This window comes from Panthera tigris, chromosome B4 (genome assembly GCF_018350195.1).
Source record: "Panthera tigris isolate Pti1 chromosome B4, P.tigris_Pti1_mat1.1, whole genome shotgun sequence".
Classification (NCBI taxonomy): Eukaryota; Metazoa; Chordata; class Mammalia; order Carnivora; family Felidae; genus Panthera; species Panthera tigris.
Genome location: NC_056666.1, coordinates 52114151 through 52133006, shown reverse-complemented (window position 1 = coordinate 52133006; position 18856 = coordinate 52114151). Strand labels below are relative to the sequence as shown.

The 18856-nt window shown below is 41.9% G+C and overlaps 1 long non-coding RNA gene across 1 annotated transcript in view; it reads right to left on the bottom strand.

Moving 5' to 3' along the window:
• Positions 1-18251, bottom strand: part of LOC107179431 — a 201326-nt gene extending 183075 nt beyond the window's left edge. The window contains exon 1 of the long non-coding RNA XR_006219813.1: positions 17920-18251. This is a non-coding gene — a long non-coding RNA (uncharacterized LOC107179431). The remainder of the gene's footprint in view (positions 1-17919) is intronic.
• Between the last annotated feature and the right edge of the window lie 605 nt (positions 18252-18856).

Genomic DNA, 18856 nt, shown 5'->3' with positions numbered 1-18856 from the left:
AATAGTAATAACAACAAAAGTAAACAACTTTGTCCCCACCACACAGCGTAAGGAAAAGCACATTTCCATTACCACAGATGCCCCCTTGATTCCACCCTCTTCCTCAACTCCCAGAGATAATTCCTATACTGACTTTCTTATTATTCCTCTCTTTGTTTTTATAGTTGCTACCACTTACATGTGAATCCCAAAGACAAGGATTACTCCATTTTGCCTGTTTATTATCTTACATAATGTTTGATATATTCTTCTGTGACTTGCTTCCTCTACTCAGTATTTTGGAAGTTCTTCCACACTGGCTCATAGAGCAGTACTTCCTTAGTGTTTGCCACAGTGCAGGCTACGCTGTATGGCAAGGCCACAAATGATGCATTCTTCTACTGATGGCAGTCTATTTTGTTGTTTTAATCTTTTTTATATTAATATGCTTGAGTACACCTGAGATAAGCATATGAAAGAAACAGTCTATTATTTTCTGTAACTCGAGTTTTCTGGGGAGTAACTTCAGTCACGTTTGATTTTTTTTTTAATGTTCGTTTACTTATTTTGAGAGAGAGAGAGCAGGAGAGGGGCAGAGAGAGGGAGGGAGAGAGAGAATCCCAAGCAGGTTCCACACTGTCAGCACAGAGCCCAATGTGGGGTTCAATCTCACAAGCTGTGAGATCATGACCTGAGAAGTAATCAAGAGTCAGAAACTCAACCAACTGAGCCACCCAGGCGCCCCTGAAGTTTCTCAGTTTAGATCTGAGCTCGAGTCAATTCAGGATTTTCATCTCCAATTTCTTCCTTAAAAGGGCAAAATGCAGTCCAGGTGGCATCATGAGGAGTCTTAGTTTTGTATGGCAAGAAGGCTTCTGGTCCAGTCATAACTCTGTCTTCCACTGGCATCCTTTGGGACTAATCTCACCCTGGTTTTGCTATTTTTGTCATGTCTTGTTTTTGGCAATTTTCTTTGGTGGCATTCTATGAGAGAGGTCATAGATGCGTCCTTAGGAGGGGGGAACTTCCAGATGCCTTCCCACACCACTCTGTGGCCATAAACAACTGGAATGCAGCCTTAGGCCCTCTCTTCCTAGATTCAATTGGCCAAGAAATTTTTCCCCAAGTTTTTGTTTTTGTTTTTTGGTCTCCCCTGATTAATCAAGAAGAGAGGTTTGGAATCTCCTGGACGCATGGGCCACTGGACACACAAACAATAGAATTATGAACAAAGTCTTAGGCTGCAGTGAAATTTCAGTCTATCTTGATGGCCTGAGTTAATCAGCTTAATTCCTCTGATTATGTGGAAAGCAAAGGAAAGACTGTTCCCTCTTGTGAAATAAACTAGTGAGCTAATCCAAAGGCTCAGTCTCAATACCATGAACATACACTGTCAATATGGTAGCCACTAGCCACCTGTGGAGATTTAAATTTAAGTTGTGAATAATTACATTCAAACAGAATTTTCAATTCAGTTCCTCTAGTTGCGTTTCGAGTACTCAAGTAGGCCAGTGGCTACCCTATTGGATAACACAGACACAGAACATTTCCATCGTCACAGAAAATTCTACTGGACAGCAGTCTTAAAGGATGCTTACATAAGACAGAGCCAAGTGGATACTATAAAGAAAAGCATTCAAGGGGCGCCTGGGTGGCTCAGTTGGTTAAGCGGCTGACTTCAGCTCAGGTTGTGATCTCATGGTTCATGAGTTCAAGCCCCAAGTCAAGCTCTGCGCTGATAGCTCTGAGCCTGCTTTAGAGTCTCTGTCTCCCTCTCTCCCTCTCTCTCTCTCTCTCTCTGCCCCTCCCCGACTCACTTGTGTGCTTTCTCTCTTAAATAAATAAATAAATAATAAAATAAACATTTAAGAAAGAAAGAAAGAAAGAAAGAAAGAAAGAAAGAAAGAAAGAAAGAAAGAAAGAGAAAGAAAGAAAGAAAGAAAGAAAGAAAGAAAGAAAGAAAGAAAGAAAGAAAGAAAGAAAAGCATTCAAGTCCCAAATAGCAGGATTATTGATTTTGACACCAGGTATTCAGATTCACAAACTAGAGTAACCTCATTTCACCTCAGCATCCTAAACGCCAGAGGGGCTCATGCCAGGGGTAACAGGCATTTTTTTTTAAATTTTTTTTTTAACGTTTATTTATTTTTGAGACAGAGAGAGACAGAGCATGAACAGGGGAGGGGCAGAGAGAGAGGGAGACACAGAATCTGAAACAGGCTCAAGGCTCTGAGCTGTCAGCACAGCCCGATGCGGGGCTTGAACTCACGGACCGTGAGATCATGACCTGAGCCGAAGTCAGATGCCCGACAATGGAGCCACCCAGGTGCCTCTACTTTTTTTTTAAGTTTATTCATTTATTTTGAGAGAGAGCGAGACAGAGAGCGCACACACAAGCAGGGGAGGGGCGGGGGGGGGGGGGGGAGAGAAAGGGGGAGGGAGAAAGGGGGAGGGAGAAAGGGGGAGAGAGAGAATCCCAAGCTGATAGCATGGAGCCCCAACATGGGGTTTGCACCCACAAACTGCAAGATCATGACCTGTGTCAAGAGTCAGATGCTTAACTGACTGAGCCCACCCAGGTCCCCTTTGGCTTTGTTTTTAACCTTTTATAACATATTTAGATCAAAAGCATTACTGAGGAAGCTTCTGATGGCAGCAATATTTTTACCCATATCCCAATGAAATAGCTATTTTATGTTAACTACTCTCTTACCCTTTCTATCGCAATCATCTTTAAATGCTTACAGCATGGGGGCGCCTGGGTGGCTCAGTCGGTTAAGCAGCTGACTTCGGCTCAGGTCATAATCTCGCGGTCCGTGAGTTCGAGCCCCGCGTCGGGCTCTGTGCTGACAGCTCAGAGCCTGGAGCCTGTTTCAGATTCTGTGCCTCCCTCTCTCTGACCCTCCCCCGTTCATGCTCTGTCTCTCTCTGTCTCAAAAATAAACGTTAAAAAAATTAAAAAAAAAATGCTTACAGCACTGTGCAATACAATTTTGATAGATTTACCACCTCTTTCCCTTAAGTCTTCCCTTTCACTTGAAAACGTAGATTTCCCTGCTCTGCCTCTGTTTCTTGTTTTTTTTTAACAAGGTGACCCACAGCTCTAACAGATGTGAGCATACTGTTTTTTTATCAGCTGCCAATTTTCCATAATTTTTCTTATGATATCTTTAACTCTCTTGTTTTCAAATAGAGGATATACCAGACTTAACCATTTAGAAAGCAAACCTACTCCATCAACCACACATTATGCCGCACCAAGACCTGCCCTGCTCTTGTTTAAGGATCATTTGGCAGATGTCAGAAAATCCTTTTCCAGACTCTTGAAAATGGTGGTGGCTGTCTTGATATTAAACTCAACAACAAAAAAAAAAAAGGCAACTCGGAAATTTTTTGTAACTTTCTTTGGTCTTCCCCTGAACTTCAAAAAAGAACCACATCATTCCCTTTTTATTTTTTTCTTTCTCCTTTACAATATCAGTTGGGGTCCCTTTCTTTACATCTTTTTAGGGAACTGTTACAGACACTTCTGGGATTTATAATAATTTCCTTCACATTAATGCAAAAATTCTGTTACTTACCAACTCAATAGAAACAAAAGTTATGACTCCAATTTTATTTTTCTCTCTTCGCTTTCTAATCTTTACCTCATGTTCCTTTCATCTTACCTTTTCAATTTCTAAGCCTCAAGATCAATCTTTTTCCTCTATTTCTCCATATCCCCCTCTAACCCTTGCACAAAACAGGAATTCAGTAATTTCAAACAGGGTCATGAGCATGCACAGCTCTCTTTTCTGTCTACCTTCTGTTACTGACACTGGGTGAACAGTGCTCTCCCCTCCCCAGTTTAGGCCGGTCTTTAAAAATTATACCTTACTAGCACCTTTATCCTTTCAATGATACAAACTTGACATTGATCTGGTAAGATTCATATATTTTTCCGAGTTTAATTGAGACATAATTGATATACATCACTCTGTGAGTTTCAGCTATACAGCATAAAGGTATGACTTACACAGATTCTGAAATAATCACAGTAAGTTAACATCCATCACTTCACACAGATACAGATACAATAAAAAGAAATCGGGGAGGCAAGAAATACATGTCTCCTTATAATAAGAACTCTTAGGGTTTACTCTCAACATATGATGACGTTAGAGTCATCGTGCTATCCATTACATCTCTAGTACTTACTTGAGATTTGTCTATTTTTTTATTTTTTTATTTTTTTAATTTTTTTTAACGTTTATTTATTTTTGAGACAGAGAGAGACAGAGCATGAACGGGGGAGGGTCAGAGAGAGGGAGACACAGAATCTGAAACAGGCTCCAGGCTCTGAGCTGTCAGCACAGAGCCCGACGCAGGGCTCGAACTCACGGACCGTGAGATCATGACCTGAGCTGAAGTCGGCCACTTAACCGACTGAGCCACCCAGGCGCCCCAAGATTTGTCTATTTTTTAAAAAATCACTGTAGTCATCAGCAAATGAATGGGTAGAGAAAAATAAGACAGTAGCTGGGAACCAGTTTGGAAGCAATTGCACCGCCCCACAGAAAATATCATCAGGGCCAACTGAGGCAACAGCAGAAGCAACATAGAGAAGACAGAGTCAAGAGACCCAAAGTAGTAACACTGACAAGACTCTGTGTCTGGGAAGGGAGGGTTGAGGGAAGACATAGAGAATCATTTATGAGTTAGGCTTTAGTAGCTGGGCAATATTGTCCTTTATGAGACAGGATGACAGGAGGAAGGGCAAGTTTTGATAGAAACGTAATTCACTGGGGCGTCTGGGTGGCTCAGTCGGTTAAGCATCCGACTTCAGCTCAGGTCACGATCTCGCGGTCCGTGAGTTCGAGCCCCGCGTCGGGCTCTGGGCTGATGGCTCAGAGCCTGGAGCCTGCTTCCGATTCTGTGTCTCCCTCTCTCTCTGCCCCTCCCCCATTCATGCTCTGTGTCTCTCTGTCTCAAAAATGAATAAAAAAACATTTAAAAAAAAAAAAAAAAAGAAACGTAATTCATTGAGTTTTGGTAACTATTCTTCATCTGGAAAACAACACTTCTGTTTTCATTCAGTTTAAAGTTGACGTGTAGTATGTTTTAGGCACAATGAGTATGGGGAAATTGATTTATGTTTAGCAGTTAATTTTTTGTGTTTGCCTTTGATATCCCCATGAGACAAACAAAAGGGGGGTGACTGATAAACAGTTTGATGTACAAGCCTGGGGGTGCCTGGGTGGCTCAATGGATTGGGTGTTTGGCTCCTGATTTTGGCTCAAGTCCTGATCTCGCAGTTCATGGGATCAAGTCCTATGTCAGGCTCTGTGCTGGCAACGCGGAGCCTGCTTGGGATTCTCTCTCTCCCTCTCTCTTTGCCCCTCCCCCCCTCTCTCTCACACATTCTCTTGCTCTCAAAATAAATGAGTGAAAGGAAAGAAAACGAAAGGAAAAAGAAAGAGAACTTTCAAAAGAGATCTGGGCTAGAAATACACTTTTTGAATCTATTTTATATACATAAAACATTTTTTTTTAATGTATATACATATCCTTTATGCCATTTTTCTTTTTAGCTTTTGTCTCTCAACTCCAAATCCAATTCTGTACTGTGCTTTGTGATGCTGGGACAAAGACTCTGCAAAATACATTTCCCAGGCTCCTTTGCTAGCTGGCTTCCTGCTAAGACTTGCACTAGAGAGAGACTGGAAAGCAGATCAAGCAGACAAGCAAGCAACTTTCTCCTTCCCTTTGCTTAGTCTTCCTGTCAGTAGCACCAGTCCCAGCTGCAACACCCAGTTCCCAGCGCAAGTACCAATGGCACCCCTAACCGACCTCATCTCAGGCCATCAGAGTTACTAGCTGCAACCCGGTCATAACCCTTCCTCAGAGGCCTGAGCCCCAGCTTTGCAGGTCCTCTACTCGGAGTTCTAGCTTTTGACAACCCAAACCTCTTCTCTGTTGTTTCCCCAGGAGGGGGTTGGTAGCCGCCTCTTCGGTAATTATCTCCACTTTAGCTCAGTGCCCCCTTTTGTTTTTTCTCTCCTCCAACCACCCATGGAAACAATGCTCTATATTAAATTCTCTCTGTTGAGGGGCACCTGGGTAACTCAGTTGGTTAAGCGTCCGACTTTGGCTCAGGTCATAAACTCACTGTTGGTGAGTTTGAGACCCGTGTCAGGCTCCATGCGAACAGCTCAGAGCCTGGAGCCTGCTTGGGATTCTTTGTCTCCCTCTCTCTCTGCCCCTTCCCCACTCTCACTCTGTGTTTCTCTCTGTCAAAAATAAATAAAGATTAAATTGTCTCTGTTGAAATCTTTAGTATGGTTTCTATTTTCTAACTGGACAGGGACTCATATTCTTTGGGTATATAAAAACGAATAAACTTTCCTACCTTCCAGGAGCTCACAGACCAGTTAGGAAATGAAAACAACCAGTAAATGTACTAGTTTCTTTTCAAGATGGGGGACAGCCCATCTTTCTTTCCTCTTCACCTCTTTTTTTTTTCTTTACCTCTTAGGAGGTAGAAGACTTGTAACTGATGGAGGAGGGAAAATCACAGCCTGGTATACACATAGAAAGGGCTGTGGATAAGGATGGAGACAGTCTGCCCGGCAGAGCCACAGAAGGGCCAGAAACTCAGAAACACTGATTACCATGGAAGCCAAAGTGAGGGACCAGGCTGAACACTGGAACAACTGAATGGGCACAGTCTGGCTTCCTCTCAATCCCTACCCCCTGGTGCTCAGCAGCCAGTCCCTCCCCATCCCCCCACCTCCAGGAATATAAAAATGATTTTTCTCCAAAGAAGTAAGATTAACCATCAGGGGTGAACCAGAGCGGCCAGTGGCAATGCTGTGGCACCACAACAAATTCTTCTGGAACTTAGGGATCCCAGTTTAACAACAGGGTCCCTGGCCACGCACTTTCAGATGAAGCCTGCCAGTAAAGAGGCCTCATTCACATCCACCAAAATCATATTTTCTATTGTGTAAGTCTTCATTTAAAAAAAAAAAAAAAAAGATTTTGTTCAGAATCAAAAATCAAGTATTACATAAAAAGAATACAGTTTAAATACTCTCGCTTTTCCCCACCCACCCAGGTCCCACCTACTCCCACCCTAAAGGTAACCTCTCTGATTAATTTCTTGGATATCCAAAGAAATTAAAGCTTTTACATAAACACAAGAAAATATATTTGCATGTTCCATTACTCATTAAAATTAGTATACAATACATACTAGTCAGTTTGTTATTTTTTCAATAGTAGCTACTCTAATAAGTATGTTCTGGTATTGCATTCTGTTATTAATTTGCACTTCCCTCATGTCTAATGATGAGCATCTTTTCGTATAATTTTTGCCATCCTGCCTCTCATGGCTGCTGCTGTGCATTACCACAACCTCGGTAACTTAAAACAACAGAATTTTATTCTCTCCTAGTCCTAGAGGCCTGAAGTCCAAACTCAGTATCACTGAACCAAAATTAAGGTTCAGAAGGTCTACGCTCCCTTGGAAGGCTCTAGCAGAGAATCCTTTCCTTGCCTTTTCCAGCCTTTGGAAATGCATTCCTTACATTCCTTGGCTCCTGGCCCTTCCTCTATCTTCAAAACATATGGGTTGTATCTTCTCTGACTCTGTTTCCTTCTGCTTTCATGACATGCAAATGAAACTTCATGACATTTTTAGACCTACCCTGCGAAGTCACATAATATCACTTTCACAATATTCTGCTGGTCAAGACTGTCAAAAAGGTCCTCCCCAAAGAACACATACAGGTGACCAGCAGGAAGTGAAAAGACGCTCAACGCCACCAATCATCAGGGAAATGCAAATCAAAACCACAGAGAGCTATCAACTCACACCTGCTAGAATGGCTACTTTCAAAAACACAAAGCGATAACAAGTGTCAGCAGGGATGTGGCAAAGAGGCAACGCTTGCGCACTGCTGGTGGGAATGGAAGTTGGCATGGCCACTATGAACAACAGCATGGAAGTTCCTCAGACAACTGCAAATAGAACTATCATATATGATCCAGCAATCCCACTCCTGGGATTACAATCCAAAAGAAATGAAACCAGAATCTTCAAGCGATATCTGCACTCCCATGTTCACTGCTGCTTTCTCCACAAAAGTCAAGATATGGAAACAATACAAGTGTCCGTTACAAGATGAATGGATAAAGAAGAGATTTTAAACACACACACACACACACACACACACACACACACACACACTGCAATATTACTCAGCCATGAGAAAGAATAATATCTTGCTAATTGCAACAGCATGGATGGGCTTTGAGGGCATTATGCTAAGTGAAATAAGACAGAAAAAGACAAAATACTGTATGTTCTCACTTATATGTGGAATCTAAAGAAGCTTAATTCATAGAAACAAAAAGTAGGGAAGTGGTCGCCACTGAGGAGTGCGGAGATGCGGGATGTTGGTCAAAGGGTACAAACTTTCAGTTATAAGATGATATGTTCTGTGGATCTAAGGTACAACATGGTGACTATAGTTAATACTACATTATGTACTGCCAAGTTGCTAAAAGCAGATTTTAAGTGTTCTCACAACAACAACAAAAAAACGTAATGATATGAGGTGAGAGTGGTATTAACTAATCCTATTGTGGTAATCATTTCTGCAATATATACATATATCAAATCATCACACTGTACCTCTTAAACTTATCCAATGTTTTATACCAATTACAGTGCGATAAAACTGGAAAAGGAAAAAAAATTACATATACCCTAAGACCTAGCAATTCACTCCCAGATATATACCCAACTGAAGTGCATACATATGTCCCAAAAGACATGCCAAAGAATGCTCACTGCTGCGTTATTTGCAACAGTCCAAAGCTGGAAACAATCTAACTATCCTTTAAGAGTAGAAAAGGTACATGTATGTATCATGATAGATACAGCCGACTGATTACAGAAGTTAAAAATGAGTCAAATACAACTATATACCTCAACATGGATGAACCCCACAAACATACACATGCTACCACTCCATTTCTATAAAGTTCAAAAACAGAGAAATCTAAATGACGGTGCTAGAGAATTGTATTGTTTCCCAAGGGTAAGGTGCCATGACTATAAAATTGAATAAACTGTGATGTTAGGAATTAGGATAGTGTTTACCTTTGGGGAGAAAAAAGGGGTACTGACTGCAGGGAGCTCTGGGGAGGCTTCCAGGTTGCTGATAATATTATTTCTTGATCTGAACTGTGACTACAAGATGTGGTCACCCTGGGGCAATTTACCGAGTTTCTGTACTTTTTTACATATAGATCAACAAGTAAACATCTGTGAAGCACCTAACATGTGCACAGAAGATTGTGTTCGGCACTGTGTTCTCTCTTCTTTTACCTACTTTGCCGGCATCACCCCAGTGGAGGGATCCCGTTCTTATTAACTGGTTCAAGGGATGGTACAGTGAATGAGTGCAGCCAGCCTCTGCAAGTCCATTCTGAGAGTGGGGCCCAGTCAGGCTTAGGCCAGAGGTTCAATCACTTTGTTTAGCAGAGCCCACAACAGAACTTCCCGGCTCATGACAACTCCTCTGTGCCACTGGATTTAAATTTCCAAAGAGAATTGCACTGCTCATGGCCAGGATACCCTGCTCAAAGCTTGCATGACACTGTTGACTCAGGAAGCAGTAGTTGATAGGGGGGCAAGAAGAGCTTCTGTGACTCCACTGTGCTTGGGGCAGGTAGGAGGCAGAGCTAAGTCTGCACCTGTGGAGAACTGTGCTCTGGTTACACACTAACTACATTACTCATTTTCTCAGATACAGAACTGTAAGAATGGCAAGGGCGCCTGGGTGGCTCAGCTGGTTGAGCGTCCAACTTCAGCTCAGGTCATGATCTCATGGTCCGTGAGTTCCAGCCCCATGTCCAGCTCTGTGCCAACAGCTCAGAGCCTGGAGCCTGCTTCAGATTCTGTGTCTCCCTCTCTCTCTGACCCTCCCCCGTTCATGCTCTGTCTCTCTCTGTCTCAAAAATAAATAAACATTAAAAAAAAACAAATAAACATTAAAAAAAAATTTTAAGTTGTACGAATGGTAACACATCTATCAATATTTGAAAATTATTTGCATAATTAAATTTTAATGACATCAGTGTGCGTGACAGTCTTGCCTATATACAGATGGAAATTCCAGTTATAAATGTAAATAAAAACATTTTGATTTGGGGGAAGAAAAATAAAGCTCTTCAAACGTCAAGGGGAAGAGACAAAAATGCTACCTCTTGATAGGAGAATGGCAAGTTTCTAGAAAGTTACGTGACTTGAGGAAAAGCCAAGTAAAATATGCAGGACAAATTCTGCATAAATTCCATTCATATGAAGTACCCAAAATAGTCAAATCCATAGACTCAAAGAGTGGAATTGCAGCTGCCAGGTGTGAGGCGAGGAAGATATGAGGAGGTGTTCATCAATGGGCATAAAGCTTCAGTCAAGCAAGATGAGTAAGTTCCAGAGACCTCCTGTGGAACACTGTGCCTACAGTCAACAGTATACTCTACACTTGAAAAGTTAACAGGGTAAATCTCACCTTAAGTGTTCTTTTCATAATAAAATGTTTTTTAAAAGGAAGTTATGTGAGATAGGAGACACACTCTTGATCAGCTTTAGAAAACACAATCTGCTGCAGTGACCTTAGCATATTATTTGGAGATGTTAAGGTAACCACCACTAGAGCTAAATCTAGAGTCAGTTTAAAAGCATTAAGAGAGGGGTGCCTGGGTGGCTCAGTTAGTTGAGTGTCCGACTTCGGCTCAGGTCATGATCTCGATTCATGAGTTTGAGCCCCGCGTGTGAGCCCCATGTGTGTGGCCCACTGCTGTCAGCACAGAGCCCACTTAGGAACCTCTGTTCCCCTCTCTCTCTACCCTTCCCCTACTTGCGCACACCTGCACTCTCACTCTCTCTCTCTCTCTCTCTCTCTCTCTCGCTCTCTCAAAAATAAAACATTTTCAAAAAATAAAAGAAGAGAAGTTAACCCTGGAGGATGGAACTGGGGCTGATCAACAGTAGGGTAGGGACCATGATTTTTTCCTTACACGTTCTGTAATATCTTTTAATCAAGTACATGTATTAGTTTGATAAATTCTTGTAATATTGTATTTACAGGGGTGCCTGCCTGGCTCAGTCAGTAGAGCATGCGACTCTTGATCTCAGGGTTGTGAATTTGAGCCTCACATTGGGTGCAGAGATTATTTTTAAAAATTAAAAAAATATTTTTAAAATATATTGTATTAGAGAACTGAGGGTTGCTGGAGGGGAGGTGGGGGGGGATGGGCTAAATGTGTGATGGGCTCCAAGGAGGGCATTTGTTGGGATGAGCACTGGATGTTATGTGCAAGTGATGGATCACTGGGTTCTACTCCTGAAATCAATACTACATTGTATGTTAACTAACTTGAATTTAAATAATGTTTTTTTTAAAAAAGACATAGGATGGGAATGCAAGCTGGTACAGCCACTCTGGAAAACAGTATGGAGGTTCCTCAAAAAACTAAAAATAGAACTACCCTACGACCCAGCAATTGCACTACTAGGTATTTATCCAAGGGATTCAGGTATGCTGTTTCGAAGGGACACATGCACCCCAATGTTTATAGCAGCACTATCAACAATAGCCAAAGCATGGAAAGAGCCCAAATGTCCATCGATGGATGAATGGATAAAGAAGAGGTGGTACGTATGTGTGTGTGTATATATATATATATATATATATACACACACACACATACACACACATACACACACATACACACACACACACATACAATGGAGTATTACTCGGCAATCAAAAAGAATGAAATCTTGCCATTTGCAACTATGTGGATGAAAACAGAGGGTATTATGCTAAGTAAATTATTCAATCAGAGAAAGACAAAAATCATATGAATTCACTCATATGAGGACTTTAAGAGACAAAACAGATGAACATATGGGAAGGGAAACAAAAATAATATAAAAACAGGGAGGGGGCAAAACATAAGAGACTCTTAAATATGGAGAACAAACAGGGTTGCGGGAGAGGTTGTGGGAAGGGAGATGGGCTAAATGGGTAAGGGACACTAAGGAATCTACTCCTGAAATCATTGTTGCACTATATGCTAACTAATTTGGATGTAATTTTAAAAAAATTAAAAATTAAATTAAAAAAATAAAAATAAATAAATAAAAAGACAGAAAAAATGTAATGAAATTCAAATTTTTCAAATATTCTATTTAGAAAAATACATATCTCGTTAAGATATGAGCTGTTCTCTAACAGTTACACGCTGCCACTTCTGTTCTCACATAAGCCAGTGCTTAGAACCCAGCTTCTTTACTGGTTTCCTTTAAAAAAAAATGTCACCCCAAACTTGGTGATTATTTGAATTCTTTTTTTTTTTAATGTTTACTTATTTTTGAAAGAGGGAGAGAGACAGAGCATGAGTTGGGGAGGGGCACAGAGAGAGGGAGACGGAGAATCCGAAGCAGGCTCCAGGCTCTGAGTTGTCAGCACAGAGTCCACCACAGGGCTTGAACTCACGAACCAGGAGATCATGACCTGAGTGGGATGCTTAACCCACTGAGCCACCGAGGCACCCCTGATTATTTGAATTCTTTATGGCAATTTATAGGACCATAGAAAAGGATCATATAAAATCAAATGTTAACACTGTAGTTTTCCTAAATATAGTTTTAAAAATTTTTATCAAACTATTACATGAATTTGATTTCTAGATTTCAAACAGTACAGGCTTGTGGTAAAAAGTAACTGCCTCCCCCGCACCTGCTTTCCATTCCCAGTATGTTCTGGAAGGTCAGCCTCCTTCCTTCTTTTCAACTAATTCTGGACTTAGTTCTTCTGGTGGTTTTCACTTGAAAATCCTCCATTTGAAACCTCTGTCCTCCTTCCAAGTTGCCTCTGTCTTCTCAAATTTACCTGTTCCCCTTCCCCAGGAGGAACGGGTGCAGAGACTTATTTGGGTCCCTGAGTCCAAAGGGCTCAGCTTCAGCTCCTGGACAAGTTTATCACAGCTTCCCCTCTTCAAAGATTGGCCCTCACGGCAAGCAATTTGATACTTGCTGCTTGTAAAAGAAAGTTTCTCCTTATTTTACACCAATTAGTAAAATATAGAGTAGTATAATCAATCATGGAAGTACATTCAATGCTCAGAGAAAAACTCCAAGAAGAATGGTTAACTCTAAGGAAATCAGGAAAACACTTTCCAGAAGAAAAAATATATATTTGGTAAGGGGGGAAGGCTTTTCAGATAGATGGAAAGGCCTGGAAAGGGTAAAACTACACAGGGTCTTAAGGGAACCTGTATTTTTGCAGTATACAGTTCAAGAGGAGAAAATGTGAGAAATGAGCCTGAAAAGTTAATAAGAGTCAGATGGTCCTAATATGTGAGGCTAAAGAGCTGGACTTAAGCCCATAGTCCAGGAGTTGAAATTTTAAATGCCTGTAAATGCCAAAGAGATCGTGCAAATGAGCAAAACGAAATCATGTAAATGAGAAAATAGACAGGAAGTGTACAACCCTGTGGGAAACTGGGGAAATTGTGCCCTTCCAAATGGAACAGTTCAATTATTTTTACACAAAATATAAGTCTAGTGTTGCCAGTCCAGTGTTTTAGTAATAGCAGAATATCCAGACTTTTCTGTCAAATTCTCTAATTTTTAAGTGTTGGCAACTATTACATGGGGTTTATTTTTCTCCAGGCTCATGGTATGTGGTCAAAAAATATTACATATATGCTTGAAAACTGGTTTCAGCCAACAGACCAGAGTTTTCACCTCTTTTAGAGGCAACAGAGAACGACCATTATAAAACCTTAAGACCTTGTGCAGCCACGGTCAGATCCACAATTTTAAAGGTTTCCCTGGTGGCAGGATGTAGAATGGACTGATCGGGAAAGTGAGAAAGTGAAATTGAACATATAGAGATAGGTTGGAAGGCTCTTGCAATTGATCACTGATAGCAGATGTGCTGAGAGTTCAAACTAAGGTACCATGTTTATATAACCGATTGTTACTTTTCAATGCAAGTAGTGAAATAGTCCTGAGCTTTTCCACCAGAATGAGACCCCAAATGATCACTGAGAACTTTATTTCTGTAAATCGTGGGTGTTACACTTTCAGAGACAGAATGGATTTCTCTCTTCATGACTTGCCATGACTTCCTCTTTTTTCTTTTTTCTCTTTTCTCATAAAGCTACTTGCCAATAGCAATAAAAGAAAAGACTGTACATCTGGCTTTAGAAAGACAGCTTGTTGAACCTCTACCCTCTGCTTCTGTATTATATCAATCGCAGAAGCAAACAGATATTTTCTCCAAACCATTCCCACGTGCCCACATCTCTGAATATAAAATAAACAGTGCAGGCCATGAAAACAGACTGTTTTAAACAGTGCATTCCAGCTGGGAAACTGTCTAAACATAATCCTTATTTTTATAGTCATTTAAAGATGTACTTTATCTATTAAATTAACTATTAAAAAGGAGAAAATGGGGAAAAGAGAGAGAAGAGGTAGAGGGAAAAGAGAGGTGATTCATCTGTTTTTCTGTAACACCTAATACCTGCATTTCTTTATGCTTAGATGTCAATATATAGATTTCCGCACAAAATTATTTTATCCAGGCAAAAGTAGAAAATTTTAGTCGTTTTCAGTGTCTTTTTAAGATTTTTTCAAACCAAATCTGTACAAGACAGATCAAGGCTATCTTTGTCTCATGTTCCAATCTAATCAGTGAGAAACCATGTTCCCTAGTTCTACAGACAGAACCATTCAGGTGCTGACCACGCTTGGCCCCCTCCCATGTCATGAGTTCACAAAGTATGCCCAGGCACCAAGTCCATCCCAGCTGTCCCCAGAATGAAAAAGAAAGCAGATACTACATCGGTATCACTGCATGCCAGGCAGGCTTCAAAGATAGTGTAGGCTTCAGTGACATTATCGGCTATTTGCACCCTAAGCAGCACATGAAGAAGTCAAGGGTTCACATGCAGGAAGGAAGTTCTGGCCTGCTTTCCCACCAAATCCTGGGTTCTGGGCTCTGTTCCCACATTTTTCTAAGCTGCTTTACTTTTCATAAAGATATGTATGGATATGACCCTGGCATCAGAGACCCTGCTCTCATTGCTGTAAAATTCCCTTTATCCATGGAGATAAAAATCAACATTCCCACCCACTTGTTCCTGCTTCTATCCACGGAGTTTCAGTTTAAAGAGAGTATAGTTCCCATCTCCGAGATCAGAATAAAGGGAAAGTGAAATTCCTGTGAATCCTTCCGGAGTTGTGACAAAGATGTGTTCCAGATATCCTGAGCTGAAACTTGGAATGCATTTTTTCATTAAAACAATCATCAGCTCTCTAGGCCAGTTCATAAAATCCTATTTAATCTATAGTGTTCTCAGAATATTCCAGAAATTTCAGTGTGATCCATCTGTTCTGTTCCCATTATTGCCCAGGTTATTTTTCTTTTTTAACTGAGTAGCATGAATATAACCCTACTCTGCCAAATTCCCCAAGTGTCTCTACTCAAATTTGAAAAGTTCCATTTGTGCAGCCTACCAGATATTAAAAACCTATGAGGTTCAGCAGATGAGTTTTGCAGTTCCAGTACTGTGTGGCCCATCTCGGGCCATCAACAAACTGTAGGTATGTTCCACAGCACCTTCCTTTCCTTCTATCCTTCAGCTTTCATGGAAAATGCAGGAAAGTTTGAGTCCTGTTATTTTAAATGGTAGCCTGCCAGAGACATGCCCATTTATATATATAAATTTTATATGTGATTTATTAATGGGAAAAGAATAGATTCTTGGATGGAAATGAGAAAAACCATTCATAGCATGGCAAAAAAAAAAAAATCATTCTTCTGGATCTTATGATTCCTCTCCCTCATCTTATTGGAGAGAAGAAAGGAAAATAGGGAGAGAAGTGCGCTAGCCCCTTGAAATGTACAGACTAGATAATTTCAACAGAGCTTGTCAAAGTCTCAGTATGGACTGGTGACCTTCTGGTGTATAATCCATACCTGGCACACATGAAGCGTGATGAATGATCTGCAAGGATCAGCTTGGCTCTCATCGTCTTCCTCAACACAGCCACCAGTGAAACTCATCAGGCTCCTAATGCTGACCCCCCCAGGTGAAGACCTCTCACTCTCCAACTCTGGTCTCCTACAAGTAAGACTGCACCCTCCTAGCCCAGGGGTCCTCCACTGGTCTCCTCGGGGATACGGAGGAGGCCACCTCATTCTTCCTCAAGTTTCCTGCTATAACTACAGCATAAATTCTGTGTCTAGATTCTCTCAGGTCCTCTCTTTTGGCTCTCCAAACCCCATTTGGAGGACGAAAAAAATTTAAACCCTAATAATCCGTTATTTCTTGCTCACTTCTCAAAGTAATGAGAATGCCTGGGAGTAATGTGGGAATATAACATAAGGAAGTGAGAAGCAAAAAAACACAAGTTTATTGTTTCTAGATATTAAATGGTTGCACATTAGTAACTCACCACTATCCTTAAATGATCATAGAGAAAAAACAGAGGGAGCTCCACTCATTTAAAAAAAAAAAACAAAAAAAACACCAAGGAAAGTCTCTGATTGGCCGAACTGAATTCTCCCATCCCCAATAAACCCTGTGAAGAAAATGGGGTATTGTGAGAGGCCGGCCCTGTGGAAGAGAAAGCTAAAACCACACATGTGAGCTAAAGAATCCTCAACAATTCTCTGAAAGAAGATAGAAGCACTTTTCAAATCAAGTAAAAAGAGTGTTTACAGGGACGGACATCTGGGTGGCTCAGTCGGTTAACCGTCTGGCTTTTGAATTCTGTTCAGGTCATGATTTCATGGTTCCTGAGTTCAGGCCCCACATGGGGATCCAAGCAGACAGTGCAGAGCCTGCTTGGGACTCCCTCTCTCCCTCTCTCTCTCTCTCTCTGTCTCCCTCTCTCTTCCCCTCCCTGCTTGTGCTTTCTCTCTTTAAAAAAAAAAAAAAAAAAAAAAGAGTGTTTACTACACAGGAGCCTATTCTAAAAGTCTCTGCAGAAATCTTTCCTAAAAGGGTTTAACAGGGGCGCCTGGGTGGCTCAGTGGGTTAAGTGTCTGACTCTGGCTCCGGTCATGAGCTCTCAGTTCATGGTTTGAGCCCCAAGTCCAGCTCTGTGCTGACAGCACAGAGCCTGCTTGGACTTCTCTCTCACTTTCTCTCTCTCTGCCCCCACCCCTGCTCATGCTCTGTCTCTTTCAAGATAAATAAACTTAAAAAAAAAAAAAAAAAAAAAAGGGTATGTCATCTACAACTGGAGAAAACAAAAATCTATCCAAATATATATAATATATATACCTCCTGTGCGGTATAAGTGAGACCAGACTTCAGAATGTTTCTCAAGAATAATTCTAGCTCACAGTGTGCCCAGAAATCCCATGGATCTGTCCCTGACCAAGAGTGGACAGAAGAGGACACCTGGGCTGCTTACTCTGTTAAACATCTCACTCTTGGTTTCCTTCAGGTCGTGATCTTGGGGTTCCTGAAATGGCACCCCCCTTGGGCTCTGCACAGACAGGGTGGAGACTGCTTGGGATTCTCTCTCTCCCTCTTCCTCTGTCCCTCCCCTGCTTGCACAAGCTCTCTCTCTCTCTCAAAATAAATAAATAAACTTAAAAAGAAAAAAGAGTGGACAGAAGAGACTCAGAAATGCTCCCTCTTCTAGTCGCCCCCTATTCCAGCCTCGGACCACCCTCCAACTAGCCAGTCTCAGCCTCCAAGACCACCTTCTCTGCCATCCTCTGCCCCCAGGGCCGGCTAGTACTTTTTTGAGTTTAGCTCCTCATTGCCGATCAACCATGAGCTCTCAGTTTTGTCAGAATTATTCCACTGGTGCTCGCCACTGTCTATCTGCACCTGCGGGCCTCTTACACTTACCTCTTTCCAGGCTTCTATTTGCACTGAGACCGTGTGGCTGGGAGAGGGCGTGGGCCGCTTCTGCGAATTAGCTCACAAGCGCAAGGGCACCAGCTTCTCTTGAAAATGCCAAACCCGCAGTGGCTGCGGCCTCTCCCCGCAAGTTAAGAAGCCATCCCAAGATGACTGGGGTAAAGCCCTGACCACCATGGAACCTGCCAGGGTGCTGGAGAAGAACCTGAACCCAGCCCTCCTGCATCTGCGACCCCCGCTTCTGTCTGCGCAGACACGCGTCTCTGTGACTTCCTGCAGAAGCACTTCCTGCATAGGGAGGTGAAACTCATCAGGAAGATGGCGATCACCTGACTCGCCTCCGCAGACTGCGCGGTGTCTCTTCCCTTGGAAGGCCTCCAGAGCTCAGTGGCCTCAGAGGGGCTCCTCTGGCATCCCACTGGTGTCAAGGGGCCAACATGAGCCCGTCCCTACAGCCACTGAGGCAGTTTGGGAGCCCTCTCCAAGTAATGCGGACCAAATGGAAACAAAGCTATTAGTAAAAAAAAAAAAAAAAAAAAAAAAAAAAGGGCTTGCAAAATATTTGCATCAAGAGGTTTCTCTGTGCTGGGGCGCCTGAGTGACTCCGTGGATGAGCGTCCGACTTAGTCTCGGATCATGATCTCACGGTTTGTGAGTTCCAGCCCCTATTCGGGCTCTGTGCTGACAGCTCAGAGCCTGGAGCCTGCTTCGGATTCTGTGTCTCCCTCTCTGTGTCTCCCTCTCTCCTCTGTGCCTCCCCCACACACGTTCTGTCTCTCTCTCCTTCAAAAATAAATAAACATTAAAAAAAAATTTTTTTAAAAGAAGTTTCTCTGTACACGCTATATAATCCAAAATACAGTGATAATTCCAGCAAGTTTAGTGACTCTATTTAGACAATTTGTTTGACCTCAGAGAAGGTATC